Source organism: Ambystoma mexicanum, chromosome 3p (genome assembly GCF_040938575.1).
Source record: "Ambystoma mexicanum isolate Mex_15411 chromosome 3p, UKY_AmexF1_1, whole genome shotgun sequence".
NCBI lineage: Eukaryota > Metazoa > Chordata > Amphibia > Caudata > Ambystomatidae > Ambystoma > Ambystoma mexicanum.
The window spans coordinates 1,206,574,795-1,206,601,066 of NC_090925.1; the positions used below are offsets into that span (position 1 = coordinate 1,206,574,795).

The 26,272-nt window shown below is 47.1% G+C and overlaps 1 protein-coding gene across 1 annotated transcript in view; it reads right to left on the bottom strand.

The window, feature by feature from the left end:
* LOC138580045 (collagen alpha-1(XXIII) chain-like) overlaps nt 1-26,272 on the bottom strand; it is a 981,844-nt gene that overhangs the window by 154,527 nt on the left and 801,045 nt on the right. The window lies entirely within an intron of this gene.

The following is a 26,272-nucleotide window of genomic DNA, read 5'->3' on the forward strand; positions in this document are numbered from 1 at the left end:
CTGTGAGATTTAATTTAGAATAGTGAATAAAGATCCCGGTGTGTTTCACTGGAATCAGACATTTGGGACGCATTTCCTAATTATCCTGTGGACTAGTACATGAAAATAAGTATGAATCCTGTCTACATCAGTGATATACACTGGGTGACGCAAGAAGCCATCACCGGTCCCAAAGAAAACAAACACTCCATGCATAGGAGAAAAAAGGTCTTGTGCACTTATATTCTAAACTCGACATAGGAATATATACAGCACAATAGGACCCCTCCTTCCTTCAGACAAAACATCATTTTTGTATTGGCGCAATGGCTGTGACCACACCCGGCGCTGGCCACGACAACTACCGCCTGAGCACACATACCATTTTACTTACAATCCAATCTTCACATGGGGCGTAAGCATGACCATCCATGGACACATTCACCTGACACCCATTGGGCATGACCAGTAGGCCAACCACGAGTCTGACCACCCAACACCCTCAACATTTGGGGAGGAAATTAAGATGCCACGCTTTCAGTCTCATTCCTGCCCCTACAATGTACAAAGGGGTCCCATGAGCAGCCGCCACCGCATGGGGCGCCTAGTGGCAGGCACACACTCCCACACTGCAGCTGCCATGCTTAAATAAGAACACCTAGCCAAGGACTGTTTCCAGAAGAAACACCAGAGTGTTCCTCTCATAAATGAAGCCCATCAGAATGAAAGACAAAACAACAACTCATGCCCGATGTCCAGCAAAAAGTCTACGGGTCCATTTTGAGAACTCATTGTTCAATGTTTTCACTGATGCTCTCAGAGCCTGTGCAGAGATGCTGACTCCCTAAGCAGAACATGGAATCATCGCAGACCATAATAAAGTAGTGTCCGGTATACAAGAGCCCCCTTACCCCGCACCCTCCCACGACCCCGACTGCCTTCCCTCATGGACCATGTCATTTCTTCCCAAATGAAGTACAAAGCAATCCAGTTCACAGAACCCTTCATCACCCAAACCCTTCAGAACATCTTTTTGCAGATGACCCAACTTAATGCCCCTGCTTCCAAGCCAGGCACAGGCCGCCATCGCCTGGGTGGACGGCCACTGCTGCCAGCTCATTTCTATCAAGGGTTGGAACATAAATGAATGCCCACATAACCACACTACCAGGGCCTTCCCGGGGGCAGCAAATGGTCCTGAAAAAGAGACAGGAGGGTAAAAGGCATGCACATAAGGTGACGGCGCCTTCCACATCAGGACCCTGCGGCATAAATATCAGAGGGGTGATATCAAGGAAAACATGCCTCTCCAGGCATCTGTCAGCCCCTCTTACGCGAGCCGCCCCGTACCCAAACTACAGGCTGTAGTTGCAGCCCCTTAATGAAGCCCACAGGATCAATGAATGCCCATTTAAGTGGCATCCCGAAACCCCTGAGGCTGATATTTGGCCAGAGAGGGAACCTCACAATGAACTAGCGATTGAAGATGGAGGGAAATCTGGATTTACGCCTAAACACTGTTTCACTGCCTCGAGGGGGCAGAAGGGCTGCCAAGTCTGCCCTGTCTTGGACTTGTTTATCTTCAGATGCAAAGATTGACATTTCATTCCATGCTCTACTTCTGACTTGTCAGAAAAGCACCCAAAAAGGCCAGGATGTATGCCAGCCTAAAGACCTCATACTTTGAAATACATACACTAGGCAATGCCACAAGAAGGGCCCCCAGCCTTGCTGGGTTCCAGTGTGATAAACAAAAAGTTGATGGCTGGAAGGTTTTGAATTAATCTTAACCACGGGCACAGCTCTGGGCAACCCTCCAGACCATCATTTTTCAGCCTGCCAAACCATTACAGAAAGGGAAAAACCCATATGCAAATCAGGATTGGTCCTACCCCAAAAGTGACCAGTGTGCACCTTGTATCCAAGGATGTTGAGGACAGGCGTTCCCACCTTTTGTATCCTTGCCTCCACAAAAAACAACCTGTGCACTGTGGAGCACATTTAGGGGGGACAAGGGTGTTTGTCCCGCCCAACTTTTGTTGCTCTCCATTTTGTCACACTCCTTTGGCAGGGCCCCTTTTATTTAGATGTCATGTCCCTCTGAACATTTTCAGCAAAGTTATTCCACTGCTGGAGCACCACTCAGCTTGGCCAAACTGGGCGTCTTACGTACACCCGGGAACGTCCCTGCTGCCCCTGCACCGTGTCACTGCATGTAGCTGAAAACAGGCAGGAACAGTGCCAGCTCCGCAAAATGAAGAGGCGACCCTCGGGAGAGGCTAGCATTAAAAAAAAATAAACGCTCCTCCGCCACTGATCCCCTGCCTTAGTCCGCCCTTGTGCCTCCCCCACCCCGCGCCAGGAGTGGACTGGGAAGGAAATGAGACCCAGGAAATCATTTTCAAAGTGGCCCCATATTACACTTTTTTTTTGTCAGATAGGAGGCCCCGAGAGTTGTTGAGCCTCTCGGGTCTCGAGAGAGTAATCATAAACTCATCCCTCTCTTTTCATCATCAGCAAGCCCAACCCTTTTCCTATGGGAACATTTGGAAATACCACACAAAAGGGGCCCAGGGTGCAGAGGCCTACCGGGAAATCTCCAGAGTTCCCTGTAGGCCAGTCCACCCCTGCAGTTGCACCGAAAGGTCTAGAAAAGAAAGGCCGATAAGGACCTGGTACTATGAAGCGGGGAGCGCTGCCCTGAATGGGGGCCGTGCCCCCCTGCAGTGACCTATTGGTAGCGGCTTTTATTGGACTCCATTGCTCTGTCAAGTCGAGCCATTGATTTCCAAAAGCCGCTTCTGATATTGGCCTGGTTTTGCTGCGATACTTAGCGCATCGTCTAACTTGTAAGCCGAGAAGAGGGCTTCCAGGAGTGGCCTTTTGTGCGCATACTGTAGTTCCCGGAAGCCTTTAAATTTAATGAGCGCGGTGCACTACACGTCTGTTCGGGTGGCTGTTCTTGGACACTTTGTTCCCACATCTTGGGCCTGGTCAGGCTGGCACGCGCAGCCAATCACGCGAGGGGAACGGAGCCCATCAGTTGCACAATTGCCCATTAGGAGCAGCTGCTGCTGGGGCTTGCGTTACACACGCGGCGGGTTCCAGAGTGAAGTCATCCCTGGCGCCCGCACAGCTCTTTTCTTTTTCTCGAAGCCATGCTCTTAAAATAGGATGTCGTAAAGCGCTGCCCTGGGATGTCCAGGGACTGAAGCACATCGCCCTGAGAGCTTGTCGCCGGCACGAACGATAGGCCTTTTGGTGAAATTCAAAACCCAGAGCCCATCGGAAAGGGAAATCCACTGGTTTCAATACACACCAGCCATCACACAACAATGCGGCGTATGGTTTCAAATGGAAGTCATTACACACAACGGCTAAATGAAAACCTAGTTCACCTCTGACGTAAGGACGTAAAAAACGTATTCCCCTCAGCCATGTTTCCGGAGATCCAGCCAAGCGCGGCGCGCTCCTCTGATACAGCAGCAGAGCCCACACCACTTCACAGCGCACCTGCCAGCCATTGCAATGCAAGTTGAGGGGAGGGAGAGGAGTGCTGGAGCGGAGGTCGGTAGCAGGTGGTCCCGGTATTGAATGGGGATGTGGTGGCAGAGTGAAGCACACAAGGGAGGTGGGGAGGCCAGGTGTTTTTAGTTTTGGCTATTAGGTGACGCTTTAGCCGAAACTATTGCATTAGAGTACAGATAGGGAGAAATGGCACATGAGGAGGGACACACAGCTTGTAGGTGCTGTTTGTGTATCTACACACCCATTGACTGCCCTTGGCCATGCTAATCCATATGGCCATTCACACCCACATCCTGCCCCTCCCAGCCAATACACCTCCTCATGGGAACTCTGGGCTAGCTTTAGCAAGCTGTACCATGAAACTTTGCACGCACAGTACCTGCTAGTGTTTTTTTCAAAGCATTGTTCTGAGAGTTAATGGCTCTCAAATTTGCCAGTCCGGAAAAAAACATGCCGGTAATTCCATTTACCAGCGCGTTTTCCGACTGGTTAACTAGAAGTTTGCCTGTGGGGGTGGCCTGATTTACCTCCAGCCAAAAGCTGGAGGTAAGTCAGGCTCCCCACCGAAAAAAAGCAGCCGATATTACCGTACCAGCAATCCCCCCATGGAGTCATATGCGACTCGATGGAATGGGGATTTCCATGCCCTTACTGGCACCGGTAATCTGCCTGTATTTCCGGCAGATCAGGCCCCGGTAACTTAATACATACAAAATATTGTATGTATTCATTTTTTTTAATTTGGAGGGTCACCCTTGAAATCCTCTTTTTCCCTTTCTTTATAACCCCACCTCAAACCCTTACCCACCCGTTTTAACCCCTTATCCCACCCTCAATATATATATTTAACAAATATTCAGTATTACATCGGTGAAAACGATTCGTAAAAAATGTTTTTCGATATTCCCTTTTCGGTAATGTCACTGGATACCCGCTCAATCCTCAATCACTCCCTAACATTGGGAACCTTCCCGGAAGCCCTAAAAACCTTCTACATCAAACCCCTCAAAAAACCTGCACTTGACCCACTCCTTCCACAGAACTACTGGCCAATCTCCAACACCCGCTTCATGGCCAAACTCATGGTCCGCACAGCGTACAGGCAGCATGGCCTTTTCACTGAAGCCAACAACCTCCTGGACCCCGTGCAATCTGTCTTCAGACAGGTCAGGGGAGCAGAACCCTTCCTAGTGTCTGTCTGGGACGACCTAAAAAGAACAGCTGATGTGGAAGGCTGTGCTGTACTCATCCTTCTTGACCTCTCTCCAGCCTTTGATACCATCCTCCTCGACAGGCTACACTCATTAGGAATCAAAGACACAGCCCTCTCTTGGATCTCCTCTTTCACCTCTAATCGCACACAAATCATGCTCCACCACCAGTTCAGCTCCACCTCACGACCAATAACAAAAGAGGTCCCACAAGGAGAATCCCTATCGTCCCTGCTCTTCAACATCTATCTAAACCCTCTGCCCTCACTTATCCGCTCCCACAATCTTGTACTTAGCTACTTGGAACTAGATTATTTGAAATAATGTCATATTATAAGCAGTGCAAGCATCAGTATTTTATAAGTGATCTGAGTTTTGAATAACAAGGTGTTCTAACAATCCACGTGTATGAATATAAACGTTAGAATGATTGGCCGTCATCCTAGGGTTTACACTCATTTAAAATGTAAAAGATAATATAAACATTTACTTCAAAGCCTGGGACACATCTTCACTATACAGTTATCTGGGCCCCTTAATAATACATTTAATTACAATCAATAAACAATCAAAAAATTCCCTGCCCCAATAACCTCGCACCAGCTACTCCTAGATTGAAGCGTTAGTACCTTCAACTCAATCCCAGTTCTCTCCCTTCCACTGGACCTGTTGCATAGCTAGAGCTAAGTGCCATTAAATGCTAATTGCATATTTCTGAGAGGCCGCAGATTTCAGAAAGAACATTATGCAATGCAGGAAACTAGCGGGTTGGCTAACAAAAGTATTCTGAAGACCGAGTCCCTTGTTCGAACTTCATATTTTATTCTACAGCCGTCTTGAATGCTGAACTATTGGCTTGGCCAATAAAGGACAGGAGCAGAACACATCAGATAAATATTCAAGGTGAGATAATTTGCCCACCATTCTCAGGGCATCTGTAATGATATCCCCAGCCTTCGTTGCAGTTTCATATCCAGATGTTTAAACTCGTGAGAAATTGAGGAGAGTGCCACTATAGGACACATGGGGGTAATTAAGGTGACAAGTTTGTCATGAAACCTCTGCCCACCTTTGATATGACTGTGCATTGTTTGTAATGACGTACATTTCCAATGGTTTAAATTGTCCCTTCGTGCCTGCCCAACTCCCTGTTACGCCGACGATAAAAAAAACATGGGGATAGTAAACGACCAGTCACAAGAATGAAGCAAAGCATTCCATCTTTGACTTGGCGTGAGGCATACCGTGGCGGGTAGAAGAAGGGAGCTAAAGAGTTAACATGTGTGTGCCATCATGAAAGGCAGGCAATTGTGTAGAGCTCCATATCAGGAAAAGAACACTCTACAGGAGGACAATGAAACAAGGCAACACTGCAGCACTGTCCTGGCATGAACACATTTGGGAGGGAAAAGGGCAACACCAAGGCATTCGATTCCAGGATGATGACTTTATTTGTTATTTATTTATTTATTTATTTATTTTCAGGCAAGAATAGCAGACCACAGTAGATTAACTGTTTTGAAATAACTTTCTCACAGACCACCCAAAGCAACAGAGGGGAGAAGCTGCCCGTTACTCTGATCGACCCAGAATCAAATTGTTTCATGAAGAGCAACTTATCAGGACTAGTAGCTAATAACCCTTTCTAGGTTCAGTTTAATCAAAACGGCCATTCTCGTCTTTACTTTAGTTCAACTTTGGGGTATTTGTGCACTACATTAATGTAACCAAACCACACCTGTCTATCAACAACTACGCTACTACTCTACTTGCATTCTTAACAGACCCTTCCTCCACTTTCATCGGATGGATCACATAAAGGTTACGAAGGAGATGGATTGCATCTATTAAATTACTCATGCCACGATTCAGTAAGCAGTCCCTAAATCCAAGTTGTGTTGTGGAGTTTTTGGAGTTCATGGCAGACACACAACACTATTCTCGACTATACTGCAGGTCAAGCACTGGTGCCTCTTAACCCTTGTTGCTTTTCAATACCTAGATCAGTGAAATATCCCTCATCTTTGATGCATGCCATTCAAGATGAATTGGGAAACACCTGAAAGAACAATTCCACTCCTTGTATGAAGATGGCTCGCTCTGTACCACCAATTCACCCCGATAGACTGTCACAGGCGGACGACCTGCAAAGAGAATGATATCCAAATTAACCAAGCAAAGACCACGAGAGTTGCAATGGTTGCTCAAAATACAACCACAAGAGGGAAAATCCTTTCGAAAGTGAGCGCATAAAACGTGTCTCACATGGGCATTGGAACATGCAGGGAGCGTGGTCATCGGCCTCACCGGAATTGTAGCATTGGATGGCACAAACCCAATTAACCTTCATTTTTGGGTCATGCCTAGAGGCAGCCACGACTGTGGAGTTGGAATGATAGGATTAAAAAAAATGAAGTCAAGTAAAGGTCATGGTTATTCCTGAAGTATTGCAATCAAGATTAACAGCTCCTGCCACTAGGATGTTTTAGGTTAGCAACCCAACTCCCAGCAAATGTGTATTGTATAAAACTATTCTAGAAAAAAATGTAACATTTCCAAAAACACCTGTGAGGAATTGCACTATCCACATGGTGGGTGTGTGCTTGTCTGGGTTTTTTCAAATTTGAAAAGAAATGGAATGATGGTAGATGAAACTCTGGAAAATGTGTGGGGCTAATCTGCACACATTTTCCTATGCTCACCGCAAAACATACACATACACCTGTGTGCTCTGGGTGGACACAGCCCATAGGCGCCATCCCCCCTGTCATATTTAGTTGGGAAATGACAGCCAAGAGTACATCAAGGTAGCTCAGAAGGGGGAGGGCAAAACCTTCCCCCTGCCATGGCCAGCCTAATTCACTAACAAAGGCTCCATTGATCCGGCCTGTCCCTCTGTTAGTGGCTTGTGGCTGATTTGAATACTAATCAGAGTTAATTCAAACATGCCCAAGGGGGCCTGGTCGCAGGATTAACACAAGAGACAGCAAACCCCAACAACCTTTGTTATGCACTGTATCAACCTGAAGCCAGCTCCCGTCTTTCATTATCAAGGGCAGTGACCTGTCATGTCTGGGACTATGTGTTTACAGTAGGCAACCCCAATAGGGGGACGCCATTCAGAAGGTACAAGAATGTGGTTTGCAGGAGACAGAACATCTGTTCTTGCCGAAGCTTCAACTGAGACCTGCAGCGTTAATCTGGAACCAGGGAGAGCTCCATTAGAGAGACCCTTTGATCCACAACAAACCGGAAGAACAGTGGGACTTAGTATTACATGTTTTCACTCCTTTACCTTTTCTGTTGCAGAGCACTCTGGTTATGACCTCATGCATACAAGAGATTGTTGGTGGGGACCCAGGATTGGTTCATTAAAGTAGGCTTAGCCTACACTAATCACTGTGGCCCATTTGGGTTTAAAAGAGGGGTGAGCCACTCTTTTGTGCAGATCTGAAGACTTCACCAGAAGCAGGAAAGAAGAACTCATCATTGGACCATGGCTGAAGTTACAGTCTCTTACATCTTCCGTCAGTGAAGGAAGGCCAGAACCTCCAAGAGAAAAGCAAGATCCCTCCCCTACCCCCCCCCCGCCCTGGAACAGAGGGAGATAATTAATCTAGAGTACCCTCCAGAAGCTCCAGAACCCGTACCCAGCCAGAAAACAGAATTCCCTGCTAGGCTCTGCAGCAAGCAGAGAATCTCTGAACCAAACTAAGGATAAGGAAGTTGCCTGCAACACTCTCCTCAGCTTTGGGCCATCCACCTTAAAGTACGACACAAGCCTAGTGAAGAATCTGGGAGAAGTGCCTCCACAAACATCCACCTACTTCTGCCTTAAAGGACATTTTTGAGCCAGTCAAGCCCCTCAAGCTGCAACGACTGATGCTGCAGTCGATAACACCTCGACCAGTGCTTCAGACTCGCTGACCAGCTCTGAGACGATTACTGACCCTGAGCCTCTGTGTAGGCCAACCTGAAGCTGTCCATCCAGCCTCGCTCGCCAAACTTCCTGCTGCCTGATACTCGCAGCTGTCTCCTGTCTTGAACTCTGTCGCAGAAGCTGCAAAGCGCCCTGAAACCAACTTGGCCCTGTCGAGCACCAATAACATCTACAACACAAGGTACATTGTGGTTCTGTTCCCCTGGTCCTCCTGCGAAGGCTCCTACTGACATTTTATGACCCATTGCTCCCTTTGGGTTGAAACCAAATATCCTTGAACTATTGAGATTAATTATTTTACTGACTACCCACCTGTCAGTATCCAGAGTGCATCCCTTTTCCTTCTTGAAACAGTCTGTCCTCTGCATTCCTTTACAGGGTATGTTGTATTTTGTAGTCTGCTAGAACTGTCTGTTGTGATTATAACAAAGTATATGTTTTCATACAACCTCGACTGGACAGTCCCTTTTATCATTGGGTAATAATTGTATTTTAGCTGTTTTGCAACTAACCAACGATCCACGTCCTTGCAGAGATGAGCCTGAGTTTCCATTCACGTTACCAAAATTGGACAAGGAGCTTTATAATTTGCTTGTGTTTCCAATCTGTTCACATCCCTTCTGTTGTCCTAGAGGTGTGGGGCTGATAGATGGTTTAGAAACCGATATTTATCCCTGGACCACTGGTGCCCTGAACGTTGATTCGTCACACCGCCCTAAAGTGACCGCCTTGAAGCAGAATGCAGAACTACACCATGTAACATATCCAGCTGGGAATCAGCTTTGCAGCCACATACAGCCGCACACAGGCAAGCCAACTTTTGGGTAATTGCTGGGCCAATTCCATGACTCCAGAAAGGGTTTTCCAGTGTAAGAATATGACGTCCTATATTTAAGAGTTAAGGACAGAAGAAGAAAAGGGCAATTCTTGTTTGGACCCGTTTGGACTGGGAGGACCCAGGACCAGAATCCCTGCCACTCTTAACATCAGGTAATTTCCCTTGAATATGTTTATCATTCCTCTCTCCCAACAGCCCATTCCTACCATGAACCCTCATCGGCAACCACACTGTTCACCAGATACATAATGGACACTGCATCGCAGCAACCTCACCCAGTCACCATATACCCCATCACCACTCCATGATCCACCATTACACAAACATGGATGCTTGTCAATGTCTGCTCAGCAATCAACCATGAAGCTAACATTGCCAACCTGACCACCAGACATGACTTTGATGCCATATTCATTACTGAGAATGGGATGGCACCCACCTCCACCCATATCCTACATGTCCTCACCCCGAATGGCTACAGATTTCTACAATGAGACTGTCCAAACAAGATCGGCAGAGGCTTCGCCATCATTCACACCTCATCATGGCTGTGCACCCAACTGGATGTCACCACCGTTGGCTCTTTCGAAAACCTATCCTGCCACTTCCTGCTCTCTCCAAAGGACACAGTCAATTTTCATCTCATCTACAGGCCACTCAAGCCCAACATCTCCTTCATCGAAGACTTCCCGGACTTGGTCACGACCAGGTCTCTCATGCATGGCAACAACATCTTCCTGCAACTTCAACATCCCTGGCAACCCAGCAACCGAGGTCTTCACTGTGTACTCAACACATTGAACCTCACTCAGCACACGAAAGAACCACCTCACAGGAAAGGCAATATCCCCGACTTAAAAGGCTCCCCACTTTTATGGTTTTCTTCATTCCTGACTGACCGATTCCAGACTGTCTCACTTCCCCCATTCAAATTCCTGCTGTTGGCTCTTACTTGTGGTGTCCCTCAGGGGTCGGCTTTGCCCCCTGCCGTTTAATCTTTACTTGCATCTGCTGGCCAACCTTATTGCTGACCATGGAGTGACCTTTTACACCTACGCCGATGACACACAGATTCTCATACATCAAAATGCCCCAGCAGTGGACCCCCCCCCCTCTAAGCTAAGGAACTGCCTGTCTGAGATAGAAAATTAGATGGCCGGTAATTGGCTAAAGCTCAATGGTGATAAAACTGATGTCCTAGTGGTTGGTTCTGCGCCCACTGGGGCCTCATGGATTGTCGACTACTGGCTGGTGTCTTTAGGGCCTAGTCCTGATCCACAAGAGGCAGTTAAGAGTATAGGGATGACGCTGCTTGCATCTAGATATAGAGAAGCCCACATTTCCTCTGTGGGTCAGCATGGCTTTGTTAAGCTTAAAGTATCAGGACAAATTCACCCTCTTCTCCCACTAGAGTTTCGGACTATGGTGGTTACCTCCTCGATTGAGAGTTCCATTGATTATTGTAATGGCATTTATTTGGGATAACCAGTTGCGCTGCTTCAGCGTTGGCAGATTTTACAAAATTCAGCAGCCAGATTGGCTCTCAGAGCTCTGAAGCATTTGCACTCTTTGGCCCTGCTGCGTCAGCGGCATTGGCTTCCGATTCATAGCCAAATCACGTTTAAAATGCTTTGTTTGGTACACACGCCATTCATGGCACTGGTGCGGAATACCTTAGCTCCAAATTTGTTCTCTATCAGTCAGCAAGACTACTTTGGTCTTCCGCTCAAACTGTTTACTATTCCAAGGTTTCGTAAGAAACGAGCAGGAGGACGATCTTTTTCCGTACAAGCTCTGACAATGTGGGATTCTCTTCCGATGGATCTTCACGATACCGTTGATCATCTTCAGTTTAAGAGGAATCTGAAGACATATCTCTGAATCCTGATTGAGTTGCTCTCTCACCACTAACAGTTGTGCACTAGCACCTTGATGCTTTCGGCTATAGTTGCGCTCTATAAATCTTTATACATACATAATCACCACATTGCCCATCCTTCATCACAGCTCTCTTATTCTACTTGACTGGTCGGACCATCTGACAATCCCCTTTGAGATTAGTCACACCACACCTCTCAAGCAAACCCATTGAAAACCAAGCAATCAAGCCTTCAGATCATTCAAGAATTTTCCAGTGGAGGATCTCAGAGAAGACCTTCCCAAGGCCCCCTCACTTGGGCTGATGCACCTCTGACAAACCAGGACTGCAACTTCTTCTCCAAGCACTCAACACCCCTCTTACAAATAACATCAACCACCATGCCCTAATAAAATGGCGCACCCTCAAGCCTAAACCTTTAGCACCCTGGTACACTCAAGAACTCAACCTCTACATATGAACCATCAGAAAATAAGAACAGAATTGGCGAAAATCCTGCAGTGCATCTGACCTCATCTTGCTCAAGGAACCCTGTGCTACACGCATGCGACTGATCAGCACTGCTAAGGCCAACTACTGACAAAACACCATAGCCAAGGCCAACAATGAAAGTAGAGCTCTCTTCAAAGTCAACAATCATCTGCCCGACCCACCCGTAGCACACTCCATCAAAAAATCCACCACCATCAACTCTTTCTTCATCAAAAAGATCAATAGGATCCACCAACACATAGACACCAGCACCACAAACTGACATCCCACTACACACCCCATCTCGCAAAACCACAACTACTCGGACAACCTTCAAGGCACTAACTGTGGAAGACCTCACTGCCACCTTAGAATCCAACAAAACTCCCAGGCTTCCCGAGAACAACTTTTCTTTGTTCATGGAGGGTTTATGCCTGGTTCAATCTCATTGGGCCTCATTACGACCCTGGCGGAATGGGTTAAATGGCGCCGTAAAAGGCTGCGGCGCCGTTCAACCCGTTACGCCACATTACGAGGTCCCCTCGCGGGACACGTTAAGCACGCCTGAGAAAACCAGGCGTGCATACCGGGTCCCGCGAGGGGAAGAGGGAGTAAACAACGGGCCATCTCGCAATGGCCCGTTGTTTACTCCCTCTCCCATTCCCATTCAGCCCTATGGGGGCTGAAATGGGGATGAACCGTGTCCGTGTCCTCGAGTGAGGAATTACCGGGCCATCCGAACTCGGAATGGTCCGGTAAGTCCTCATTCCGAGGACACGGACACGGATGCGGTTTTGCCGGCAGCCATGCCGCCAATAGCGGCATGGCTACCGGCATACCTCGTAATGAGGCCCATTCTATGCAGACAACATCCTCCCTGCCTCCTTACTCCAGACCCCTCCGACTGAAGCACTCTTCCCTTACTTGACAATCATCAACAGTGCCCTAACTCAAGGAACCTTCCCCTGACCCTCAAGAATGGACGAATCCTCCCGCTTCTTAAGACACCAACACTGGACCCTGAGGATCTCAGTAACTACTGCCTGTAAGGGTGTAGAAGTAAGGCTTGTACACAAGCTTGATCTAGTTTTGGTTATAAACTTTTGTTAACCAGTAAAAGGGTTAGAAAAACAACCTCTCTGCCCCTAAAGTTAAGAGGGGATTCACTGCATTAAAGAAATCTATTGAAAATGTCATGATGTCAAATAAATAGTCTGTCACTGTTGTGTCCAAAAACCCTCATTTACGACCCTGCCATTATTAACTAAACCTAACCTAATGTGCCAACGATGTTCCCGATGTCTCAGGTGGTCAATAAACAAAACAAAAGTCCCTTTTCCACAATGCAACACAATGCAATATTCCATTGAGCAGGGGTTAGATCCTTTCCCCTGCAGTCCTTATTCTACTTCACAAGTCAGGAGCTCATCTTCTTCTTAGAAGGTTTTCTTGACTTAGTGGAATATCACAGCATAAAATGTCCTTAGGCAAGTGGAAATATTATTCAAACCCTGGATACTTCTAGTCCTTCCCAGGTTACAACAGAATGTTCACTCAGCCAAGGGAGCTTGTCTCTACTTCCCTGGACAAACTCTTCCAATAATGCCCAACAAAACTCCCAGGCTTCCCGAGAACAACTTTTCTTTGTTCATGGAGGGTTTATGTCTTGTTCAATCTCCTGCAAAACATACCCCAAGGAATTATAATGGACAGTCTTTTCAAAACCTTTATTTTCATCTCCTTGTATCCCAGACTCCTTTCTTGAATAGGCTTCTCCTTATTCTTAGACTTTCATATGGGTGCGGGTCCCAGATTTGTAGTGATGTATTATATCAGCTTAGTGTACTCTCCTGCCAAGCATATGTTTCTCTTTTGATCGTCTCTTTTGCTCTTGATCTTCCGAGCAGCTGGATGTTGGCACAATGCTCTGGTAGCGTTCGGGAGCCTCGACTCGTTGGTCGCAGCTCTGCTGACTTATATGGCTCTTTTGGAATGGCTATCCTTCGCGCCACAGCCCTGATGATCCTGGGATGCTCAGAGGGTTGTATGGCAGCAAGCTCCGTAGTCCTCATGTCCTGGACTATGCGCAGTCCTTCTCTGTGTACAGCGGTCTCTTCTCCTGTTCTGTGGTAGTCTGTTAAGATGGGTAGCACGTGAGTGAAGCGTACCTGAAGACTTGGAAGAAGGTCTTGACGTGGCAGCCAGACTGACGACTTTCTTCCGATGAGTAAATGACGCGGGGAACCGGCCTCTCCGCCACCCAAGGTTGAAACAAGGTGGAAGATGGACCGACTCCCAACGCCACGGGACGCACTCTCCTGATTTGCGTGGCGTCAGGACAGTGCAAGCACTGACAGGAGAGGCAGATGTCGAATGTCCTTAGACTGTAGGGTCCGAAGTTGGTGGTAGAGCCAGACAACCACAACCACTGGAGAAACAAGGACGGCAGGCAGGTGGAAGGTCCGACTGGAAGCAGCTGGGAGACTCAAAATCCCAAAGGAAACAGGTGACAGCTCAGGCAGAGTGTGGGAACCAGACCCAAGAACTGAACAGCGAAACCAAACCCCAGGAACCGGACTGGGAGATAATCCAGGAGCTGGACTGGGAAACCAACCCAGGAACAGGACTGGGAAACCAACCCAGGAACAGGACTGGGAAACCAACCCAGGAACAGGGCTGGGAAACCAACCCAGGAACAGGGCTGGGAAACCAACCCAGAAGCAGGACTGGGAAAGGACAGAGCAAGGGGACCCAGGGGAAAAACGAAACTGAACCAAAAGATGGAACCCCGGGACCCAAATGGGACTCCAACACCCCAAGGGGCGAAGGACCAGATCCACTGCAGGGGCAGGAACCCAAGAAAGGATTCAGGCAGGAGTGGGAGACAGAGCAGGGCCGGAACAGGTAGGCAGCAAAAACGAGCGAAGAACACGATCAGGGCATAACCGCGTTGAGACGCGACTTGCCCCTGATCGAGGCTCGTTTTATAGGATGGCCGGCACCCGAGAGGCTTGAAACGCAAGCCGTCTCGTTACTGGGTGCCGTCACATCCAAAGCGAGGCTCGGAACGCAAGCTCTCGCCGTGGAGAGGGCCCAATCTACTGCGCATGCGCGGAATTGAGACCGTGGATCCGCCAAGAGGGAGGAGAGCGAGCAGGTGCAGAGGACCCCGCTCTCCAGGTAAGTGGCGTGACATAGTCGCTACAGTGTACATGGCAGTTCCTCCCAGGAGGGTGGATCTCCTTCATCTGGTTTTCCTCCTCTATTTTGTATCACTCTGGTCCATTTCGGTATGGCGGAAATCTAGACCACTGACAACAGTTCCCTGGAGTGATCTTCACACTACTAGTCATCTTCTTCCAAGTACTTGCATTAACCATGTATGGAAGGCAGGTTTGCTCTTGTGTCTTAGTCGTGTTCGTTGTATTAGGTTGGCTGATTTGACAATAAAAGACATTGGCACTGGAGGGAAGGAGCATTTGGCTCTGGCAAAGAGGGAGGTTGTGACGTAGCGGGCATATACTGCGTTCAAGGGATGATCATCCCTAATCCCATAAGGGCAGTGCCTTAAGTGGCACTACAAATCGAGCCGGGGCTCATCGAGGGGGCGTGGCCTAACAACGGGGGCCTTGATGGCCTGTTAGGCCACGCCCCCTTGACGAGCCCCGGTTCAATGGGCTACTGGCACCCCTGCCAGGCAGCCTTTTGTAGAGATTAGCACCCTCTCCCCTATTGGGGAGAGGGTGCTGATCTCTGCATTTATATTCTATAGGCTTGCCTGGTAGGGGACAGCCCCTCGCCTATTCAGCCTTAATGGTGGTGCTGCCCCTCGCCAGCTGGGGAAGGGCAGCGTCACCATCAAGGCTGAAAGGTTGAGGCCACTGGAAGCAGAGGCCTTCTTCCTAAAGACTGAAACTCCCGTGAATCCGCGGGAGCTTCAGTATTTAGAAAGCAAGGCCTCTGCTTCCAGCGGCCTCACGTTTTCTCCATAAAGGGATGCCTCGTAGGTGCGGCGCCACCATTATGGCTGCTGAAAGGCATTTTTTTCTGAAGCCTGAAGCTCTCGCACACGAGCGAGAGCTTCAGGCTGTAGAAAAAAATGCCTTTTTGTGTAGTGGCCGGGGCTGCCAGGGGAGATTAGTGGGCCCCGTCAGGGCCCCGCCTCAAAATGAAATTTCGGAGCCTGCTGGGGCCCAGCCCCAGCAGGCCCCGGCCCACTTAAAGCCCTGCATAAGGGGCATCCTCTCCCATGCAAACTTCCCCCTGTGAACCACCCCGTTAGACTATTGTATTGTGGATGCAATGCCCTGACCCCATGGAAAAGGTTTTGCCCTTGGGGAGAAGGGGCGACATCCTCATATTCTTCACATGTCCCATTACCCATCTTACCTTTCTAGGTAAGATCCTTGAGAAAGCAGTAGCCACACAACTCCTCCAACACATCGATGCCAATAACCTCCTTCAGTCCTACCAATCTGGCTTCAGAACCAGCTGCAGCACAGAAATAGCTGCCATCAAGGTGATCAATGATGCTCTTGAATCCACAATGATGGCCATCCTTGCCTCCTAGTTATACCTAACCTCTCAGCAGCATTTGACACAGTAGACCACCTGACTCTCACCAACAATATACATCGCAGCATGGGGATCAGCGAGGTCATCCTCAGCTGGTTCAAATCCTTCCCTGTGAAACGCCAATAATTCATACAAATGGGTTCTTCAGATCACCAACTCTACCCATCAACCGTGGAGTCCAGCAAGGATCCATTCTGTCACCCGTGATCTTCAATCTTTACATGTAACTGCTCGGAACCCTCCTCTCTACACACTTCATCCACAATCACCAATACGCATATCACACACAGATCTACCTCAAGATATCGTCCATCGAAGACATCCACAGGCTCAAGGCCAGTGCAGTTCTTACCTGAAGCTCAACCCCTCCAAGACTGAATTCCTACTGCTGACCAACAACACAGAACACCCTCTAGCATCCAGACCTGGCTATCTGCTATGATACTTGAGGGATTCACACCCCCGGGGGGGCCCCTGTGTCAAGTACCTTGGGTTCAACATCGTCAGCCAACCCACGTTCAAACAGCAGACAGCAAGGAAGATACAAACAGCCTGGTGCTAACTTTCTTTCATGCAGAAAATCAAGCCCTTCATCCCAGAAAACAATATCCACTGTGCAAGCATTTGTCCTCTCCCAACTAGATGGTGGTAATGCCTTTTTGGAAGGCCTTTTTGTGACTACTCTGGCACCCCTGAAATGTGTCCTGCATGCTGCAGTAATACTCAAAGGACTGTCAATTCGACCACATCACCCCGACCCTCATCGAACTGCACTGGCTCACACTGCAAGACCGTATCATCTTCAAATTATGCTTCATCATCTACAAGGCTGTCATCTCGAAGTCCCCAAGCTACCTCACTGAGAAACTTGGAATCTCCGGAGGCCTGCGATCCACCAGAAGTAAGGAGACATGCAGACTTGAATTACGGCAGTGTAGGAAGTTCCCCAAGCTAGACTCTAGACACTTTCTCACCTGCCTCCCCTCACCCTCCCCCGTTTACTTTTGTGTATAAATGTCATATACCGCCCTTGAAAGTGCTGGCAGAGCTGGAAATACTCATAACATGGTTTCCTATTGTTCCTTGTTGACGGTCTAGTCTTTTTCCAAGATGGCCGTTGACACTTTGTACTGGTTTCCACCACTTTCTTCTTTGCGTTGTATCCGTCTCTATGGTTCGTGCTGCCGGAGCTTGTTCAGAGTTCCAGCATTCCTTTTTTCCCAGCCGTAGCTTACCTTCTGCTTTCTACCTTCCTTCTGTTGCACGTTCGGGTGAAATTTCCTTCAGGTAAATTTTCGCAGAGCTTTTTCTTTCTACTCACCATTCAGTTAAGTTCGAGTGCGGATCCCTCTCTGTACCGGACTCCTTCTGTCTTTCGGTTTCACTTGTTACCCTTTGCTTGTTTAGCCGCCCTCCGTCTGCGGTTCTGTTTTTCCTTGTATCCTTTCTAATCGCATTCTGCCTGTTGCTGCCTATCATCCTTTGTTACTTTTGTTATTTAACCTGATTACTCTCTCCCTCTCTCACGTTAACTTTCTATATTTCTTCTTTGTTTGGGATCCTCCACTATTTCTGTAGTTCTGATTCTGCTGCTAACTTTCCTTCTGTCTTTTTTATTATTTTGTTTTGGATCTACATTTCTTAACAACAGACTTCACCCGCTGAGTTTGTAACTTTTTAAGTAGTGCTCCTTTCGGCACTATACTTGAGCTCATTTTCAGTATTACTGCTCCAGATCTCGGATCTGCCCTTGGAGATCACTTCCACCAATCCAACAGCTCTATACAGGACAGTCCTTACACTTAGGGTACATCCTAGTGAACTCAGAATACCTGCCTGCAAACGTTGGAGTTAAGACTTGCTCCTGTTACATCATCATCAACCAGGGCTTTTTGTGACAAAGGCTTTTTCCCTGTTTTTGGGAGCTTGCTCCTCGGGGGTCCTCCGGGCCTGGTTCCCACTCCGGTCAGGGTGGCCACTGAGGGAGCTCGCCCCTACCTTCACCAAAAGAAGGAAAAGAACACTAATCAACAGAGGAAGTCACTGAGAAATAAGGAGTCTGAGACACAAGAAAGTTCCTTTGAGGATCCAGGTGAGGAGGAGTTACAGGAGGGATTTATAGTGCATGACAATAAGCATTTATGTACTATCTGTGTATAATCCCTCATGTACTTTTTATGTATTCATTCTTCCAGTGTAACTAGCACGTAGATATCCATGGATTCAGTGTGCTGCAACAAATTCATAAATAAATACATACACCAGAGGACAGGCCTTCTCAGTCTACACTCCGAGGCTCTGGAACCCCCTCCCTGTCAACATCCGACTTGCCCCATCACTTCTACAGATCAGGAAGGAGTGGCTCCTCCATAACACATAGGCCAACCCACCCTGCACTCCCAACTCTACCCCGAGACTCAGTGATCTGCTCCCCACTGTCTTCCCCCATGTGAACAAAGGCCCACCCTCCCCTGTTAGCTCTCCACTCCATTTTTCTCTGCTCAATAAATACCCAAATAATAATAACCCCTAATAACAATAAATCCTAATAATAATAAAAGGGAAGTGTAATTGATCAAAAAAAGAAAAGGATCCATCCTGCAAAAAATCTTCTAGTGAAAAATCCCTTTTCCATTCAAAGCGCAAAGGATTACTCATGGTATGAACACTTCAGCCACTGTACCATGCACTAAATGGTTTAGTTACTTGCTTATGACAGTCTAGTAAAACCACACACACACACCCTTTTGATGTTGCCAGCTCTGCATGGGGTTCTTGTGGCTCAGACTTTTCTGTCCATGCACTAGACTGTATCTGGGTGATCTTATCCTATGTCCGAGTGATAGCTTGGGGTGTGTGCTTTCTTTCTTTCTAAGCCTCCTTGGCCATCATTCAAGTGTAGCCTTTTTGTTTCATGTACCTAAGCAAACCGCTAGGTGAGTCTTGGATGGCAAATTAAAAATGTTTCCATCAACATCTCCATGCAGAGTTGCCTTTTTAGAATCTCTCCCTCCCCTTGGTTGGATCTTTTTGAAGCTTGTGTCTTTCTTTCTCATTTAAAAGCATGAACTATTCAAGGATTTTACACAATAGTTCGTGTTTTTGTTTGGAATGAATCGTGTTCCCACCAGCGCTGGCAATTGGACCGGCTCTCGCCGGATCCAAGATCTGGCACTAGATGTGTAGCTGGTTCTCGGGATCCGGCCAGAGTCATTGCTGGGTAAAAAAAAAACAAAGCGCCCGCGAGCAAACTGTAACTTCCTCTGGTGACCCCATCAAAGGGGTCACCAGAGGAAGTTACAGTCCTCAGCCATGACCCGGTTTATTTATTGATGCAATGTTTGTCCGATGCATGGACCAAGATTATTTATAAATAAATATATATACAGGTATCCGACAAACATTGCATGAATAAATAAATACCCCTATTAACATTGAAACTATCACACACAATGCAGCCACCCAACTGCTTTCAGAGGGGAGCTGCAGGAGCTGTGCCGGGTGTGGTTCAAGTAAACAAAAACATTTCTTATAGCAAACAGAAGTCACCCTGTTTGAATAGTACCCAAGGAGGAGTTTTCTTTATAAAATGGGATGCAAATTGTGCATTTTGAAGAATATTTACTCAGCAACACTGGTCAAAACTATTATCTGCATAGTGAAGCAACTCGTCACTAGTGCCATGAAAGTGGTTTAAAGTGGAATTGATATATAGTTTGGAAAAGAAGCAGGAGAAAAAAGTAGCACCGTTTAAACTATTATTTTAGACATCGTACCACCTTCAAAACAATGTGCATAATGCACAGGGTAATCAGTGGACAAGGAGCCGAATTCCTACAACAACAAAAAAAGAACAATCTACAAGCCAACGAGACTCCTCAGGTCAAGCAACGAAATCCGTCTGGAACCAAAACCATACCTTAAGAGGCACTTGGAGGCACCTCCTTCTACCACTTACCCGCAAAAACCTGGAACAACATCCCAAAAGAAATAAGGAACACCAAAGATCACCTAAAATTCAGGAAATTACTAAAAACCTGGCTCTTCAACACCACCGACATAAACTGAAAACTGAAACAAAGGAAAGAAAAAAGAATGACTAAACTTAGGAGCACAATGACAAAACTCCCACCACAACTAGACAGGCAACACAAGTCAAATTAAACACAAGCGACACCCATTAAAACAGAATCAACAACCCCAACCAACTCGAGCCAACTTCCTCACTCCCCCATAATTGCTACCAAGCCACAAACTGTTATAGAGTTTCTATATGTTAGCAATCCCAGCACTCGAACTGAGTTGTGAACTTTAGCAGGTACAATGGCCGTATAAGTAGAAAAGGATGCCAGGTAAGGTTAGGGTTCATGTTAATGAAGGAAGTTGATGGAAGGGGAGGTCAGATACGAAAAGGACAGTGTGAATACCGGATAAGCCCAGATCAGGACAGAGGCGCAGAAATGCCCCCACACACCACCTAGGGCGATTACCCAAACCTGGTGCGTCACTTCGAGACAGAAACGCCAACTAACCAATCCACTAACAATTTCCCCCTCTGCTTACACCTCTCCAACTCCAAACCAAACACACCCACAAATCTACAGCACAACAAACTGCACAAACTTCACTACATTGCAACAACAAAACAAAAACACACATAGACTCGCACAACAGTACACGACGACTACCAGCCTTAAACACCCCAGGCCCAGCCAACGGATCCACCGGGCTGAGGCTGCCAACAGCACATCACTGCTCTCTTGCACTTGTCCAGATTCCTCCACTAACTCATCCTCCCTTTCCCCTCTTTCAGGGCCCCCAGAGCGCCGGGGGGGACCACTCCGGTGGTGAAAGTGCGCAGTACAAATGTCCTTTAACATTGACATTAACATTTCCTTTGATCGGGGGTCAACTGCCAGCTTCGCCCCCTAAACCCCGCCTTCTCGGACCCCCGCCCCAAAAACCGCCCCCACCCTGGCCCTTGTGGGATAGCCTGCCAATTTCTTTCCATTTCCCCCACTGATTCCCGGGATGTGCACGGAAGCTCCTTTCGGTAAATATGGTCGCTGGTTGCAGCGGATTTGCAGCGCCGGGTGTTTTCTGTGGCAGGGGAGAGTTCTACTTTTGCGCCATACAGTAATACATGCCCTCTTGGGATGCCGGTACTGCCCTTTAATGTGCCTTCCCGTTTACAACAAGCGAACATTTCAGACACCCAGGGCAAGTGACAGACAGACAGACAGACACTTGTGGTCTCTGGTCGTTTTTTTCGGAGAGCTCCTTGAAAAACAAAAAAAAGGCTATCAGTGACAATAGCCCGGGGTGATCCACAATCTACACAGATGTTTACGTGGTCACACAGAATATGTGTTCTGGGAGGCTGAAATTCATAAAATATCCACGAGGAAGAGCTAAAAACAAGCAGAAGCCGCTGGGTGTTATATGGCCGAAGCCTTGTATTGCACTCACTCTCAATAACCTCCTGGGGTTCAGAGTTACAGCTGAAAGGTGAAAGAGAGGCGCTCTTCTGTCCCCTTAATGTGCTGCCATCAGCGCACACGTTTGGGGGCTCTTGACGTACATTGTAAGCGTGATAGGGTTTCACGGCGTGCTCTTCCGTGGATGGATTACACGCCTCGGGGTTACACGCGAACTAAGAGGTCGGATGACACAGCGAGGCTGATTGGGTTCAATCTGTCAGGTTCATGCAAAAAGAAAGATTAACAACCGCTTGCTGCCTTAAACATGATACTGAAGACTGGGCCTTATAAAGGATACTGAAGGCTGGGCCTTATAAAGGATGGATAATACTGAAGGCTAGGCCTTATAAAGGATACTGAAGGCTAGGCCTTATAAAGGATGGATAATACTGAAGACTGGGCCTTATAAAGGATACTGAAGGCTGGGCCTTATAAAGGATGGATAATACTGAAGACTGGGCATTATAAGGGATGGATAATACTGAAAGCGAGGCCTTATAAAAGATACGGAAGGCTGTGCATTATAAAGGATACTGAATCTGGGCCTTATAAAGGATGGATAATACTGAAGACTGGGCCTTATAAAGGATACTGAAGGCTGGGCCTTATAAAGGATGGATAATACTGAAGGCTGGGCATTATAAAGGATGGATAATACTGAAAGCGAGGCCTTATATAAGATACGGAAGGCTGGGCATTATAAAGGATACTGAATCTGGGCCTTATAAAGGATGGATAATACTGAAGGCTAGGCCTTATAAAGGATACTGAAGGCTGGGTATTATAAAGGATACTGAAGGCTGGGCCTTATAAAGGATACTGAATCTGGGCCTTATAAAGGATGGATAATACTGAAGGCTAGGCCTTATAAAGGATACTGAAGGCTGGGCCTTATAAAGGATGGATAATACTGAAGGCTAGGCCTTATAAAGGATACTGAAGGCTGGGCATTATAAAGGATACTGAAGGCTGGGCCTTATAAAGGATACTGAATCTGGGCCTTATAAAGGATGGATAATACTGAAGGCTAGGCCTTATAAAGGATACTGAATGCTAGGCCTTATAAAGGATACTGAAGGCCGTGTCTTATAAATTATACTGAGCAGGGTCTGCTCTTGGCTGGTGGAAAAGGCAAAAAGCTGTGGATTTTCAAACAGCATATGAATATATTTTTTATTGTGTTGGTAAACAAATTGAGTGGGAGCTACACGTCCATCACAATGTATGGGAATAATTGAGGATGGTATGGAAGAAGTGCTCGCTCAATGCTCTTTTGGCAACTAAACCATGAAAAAAATGTTTACTTCCATTTATAGAGGCAGAGTCCACGCAACACTCTAAACCCCTTGTTACCATCTAGGATTCATGGCTAAGTATTCAAGCTGTCTGTGGTGCTGGACCCCAGATGCCTTACCACGTGACAGGGGTATGAACTGGCTCAAGCATAGTTTCGATGGCCACCACCTTCGGTTAAGTGCATGTCAGCTACTGTAAAATGTATAACAGCACTTCCATGAGGAGGCGCATGCCGTTCACTCCGCCAGTTCATGCACTGGCTCTTGCGTGGAACCCCCCTCTCTTTCAGCACAAAGCGAAAGCCCGCCTTCTGCTCAATGATGGTCCAGGCCATGCGTGTGCTTGAATTGGCATATTTGCTGCCCCTAGATACGGGTGCACAGGCAGGCAGGTGCTCCTTCATGTTGGGGATGAAAAGTCAGTCACTGGTTCTGTAATGGTGCGTGCTGCCTGTGTGGTGTTGGTTACAGTTCCACATGCCAAAGTTCCTTTTAGCTCTTGTTTTGATTGGCTGGAATCTGCAAGATCCACTCACAGTCTAAATGTTAAATGTTAAAGGTATTTGTACCGTGCACCGTCACCAACAGAGTTGGTCCCCAGGCGCTCTGGCGGATCTGCAAATGAGAAGGTGGGATGGGTTAGTAGGTGAAGCAGGAGTAGGATAGTGAGAGGAGTGGTGTTCTGTTTGCAGCTTCAACTCGGTATACACCTGGTGCTGAGCTTCAGTGCGAGTATTGGATCGATGTCAGTCCTCGTGTGCTGTTGGTGTTGCTTATGTGTTGTTGCGGTGTTGTGAAGTGCGTGCGGGTTGTTGTGCGAGAGATGGTTGTGTGAGATTTTTGAGTGAGATAAGTCTGCAGAAATGCTGAGTTTTTTGTTAGTTGGTTTGTATGAAGGTTAACAGAAGTTCAGAAATCTGTCCGAAAGTGGCACTCGCCAATCCTCCCAATTTCATCGGGTTGGGCAAAAGCGCTACACCTGGCAGGGTTTGGTTTATGTGGGGCGCTCCCTGTGCAGTTCTAACACGCTTTGTAAGTGTTATGATTGCTCCTCGCCGTTCTATTCTAGCCAGCTCTGTAGGTGTTCTAATGCTGATGGATTGATTAATCTGGGTTGGGTGTCTATTCTCCTCCTTGGGTGCTGTAGCTGACTCCTCTCAAAATTACTTTCTAAATGCGTCTGCCGGTTTGGATATGGTTCATCCGGGGGGAGTGGTGAGACATTTAGGGCTTTCGTCTGGGTATGTGATCAGTCTCTGGAGGTCTCCTTTTGTGGCTATTTCCCATGATATCTTATGATCTGTCGTGTGGTCGGTTCTTTGGGTTCAGTGTTTGTCCATTTGAGAGTGGCCGAGGTTGGTGTTATTTTCGTTGTAGTTTTAATGGGGTGGCCATTCTAGTGTGTCACTGTTGTTGTTACGCTGTGAAGAGCCATGATTTGAGGAGTTTCCTGAATGCTAGGTGGTTTGTTGTATTCCGTATATTCTTAGGTAGGTCATTCCAGGTTTTTGGTGCTTGGTGAGAGAAAGAGGAACCTCCGAGCTTTCTTCTGTTATAGGGTTTTGGTTCTAGGCAGATGTCGGTGCTTGATCTCAGTGTTCTTGTCGGTTGATGTAGGCGTAGTTTATCGCTAGGGAATTCTGCGCCTTGTTTGTGTATTGCTGTTTTAATGGCTGTTTTAATGGCAGTGTAGTATTTTTAGCGTGGGTGTGATGTGTTCTCTTCTGGGTACCTTCAAGAGGAGTCTGGCTGCTGTATTTTGTATGTGTTGTAGTTTTATATTGGAGATGGGTCTGTAGTTGGATATGTCCTCTACATTTCCTGTTGTGTCTTTGAGTAGCAGCTTGATGTACGCTGATTTGAAGGCCTTTGGTACTTTACCTGTTGAGATTGAGAGGTTGAGGAGATTCCTGTGGTATTCCATGGGGGTTCCTTGTTTGAGAATTGTTTTGTATATGTCTGGGGGACAAGGGTCTTCAGGAGAGCCTGATTTGTTGCTTTGGTTTACCAGTTTGACGAAAGCCTCAACTGGTATTTCTGGGAAGCTTCGTAGCTTGTTTGGGGGTTCTTCGTCAGAGTCGCTGGGGTTTGAACTGTGATTGCTTGGTCTGTTTTGTATGGTGTGTTGGATGGAGGTTATTTTGTTTTTGAAGTGGTCTCCTAGGTCATCCCAAAGTTTAATCGATGGAATTGGCGTGTTGTTGCAGCCCGGTGGGTTTTTTATTTCGTTTATGATTTTGAAGAGTTATTTTTGTGCGTTTGGTGCTCTGAAGATTCGGTTGTCGTAATGTTTCCTCTTTGCTTTTTGTATTTCCTTTTTATATGAGCGGATCTGTTGCAGGAATTTCTATTTGTTTGCAGTGCTGTTGTTGGTCCTCCATTCAGTTTCTAGTTTTCGTTTTTTTCTTTTCATGGCATTGAGTAGTGGGGTGAACCATTTTGCTGTTGTTTTCTTATGTGATGGGGTGAAGCGCTTTTCTTTGGTGATGTTGTCTAGAGTTGTTGCGATCCAGGTGCGGAGCAGGGAAACTTTTTTGTCTAGGTCTGCTTCTTCCATGGTTGATGCTTGTGGTTTGCTGAGTTCTAGCAGCTCGGTTAGGTTGGAGTTTTTTATGGTTCTCCAGTTTCTTTTCATCATGATCAGTGGTTTTTCTTGTTGCTTTTTTGTTGGAGCAGCCATTATGATTATGAATGGAATGATGAGGTGGTTGGTCCAGAGTATTTGAATTGGGGGAGTCGTGGTGATGAGATCCTTGTTGGCAAAGATTGCGTCGAATGTGTGCCCTGCTGAGTGTGTTGCTCCTTTGACTAGTTGTTGTAGGTTCATGGCTGCTAGTTGGGCAGTTAAGGATTTTTGTGTGGTTGTGGTTTCTTCGTCGAACCAGATGTTGAAGTCTCAGAGGATGAGCAGATGATTGTACTTGATGGCTAGGATGGTGATTTCTTCCGTGAATGAGTCTATGAAAGTTGCATCGTAGGTTGGTGGTCTGTATATCAGTATGAATTTCAGGTTAGTTTTGGAATATATTTATCAGTTCTACCTCTCTTCCCTAGATGTTGACCGATGTAAAGTTTT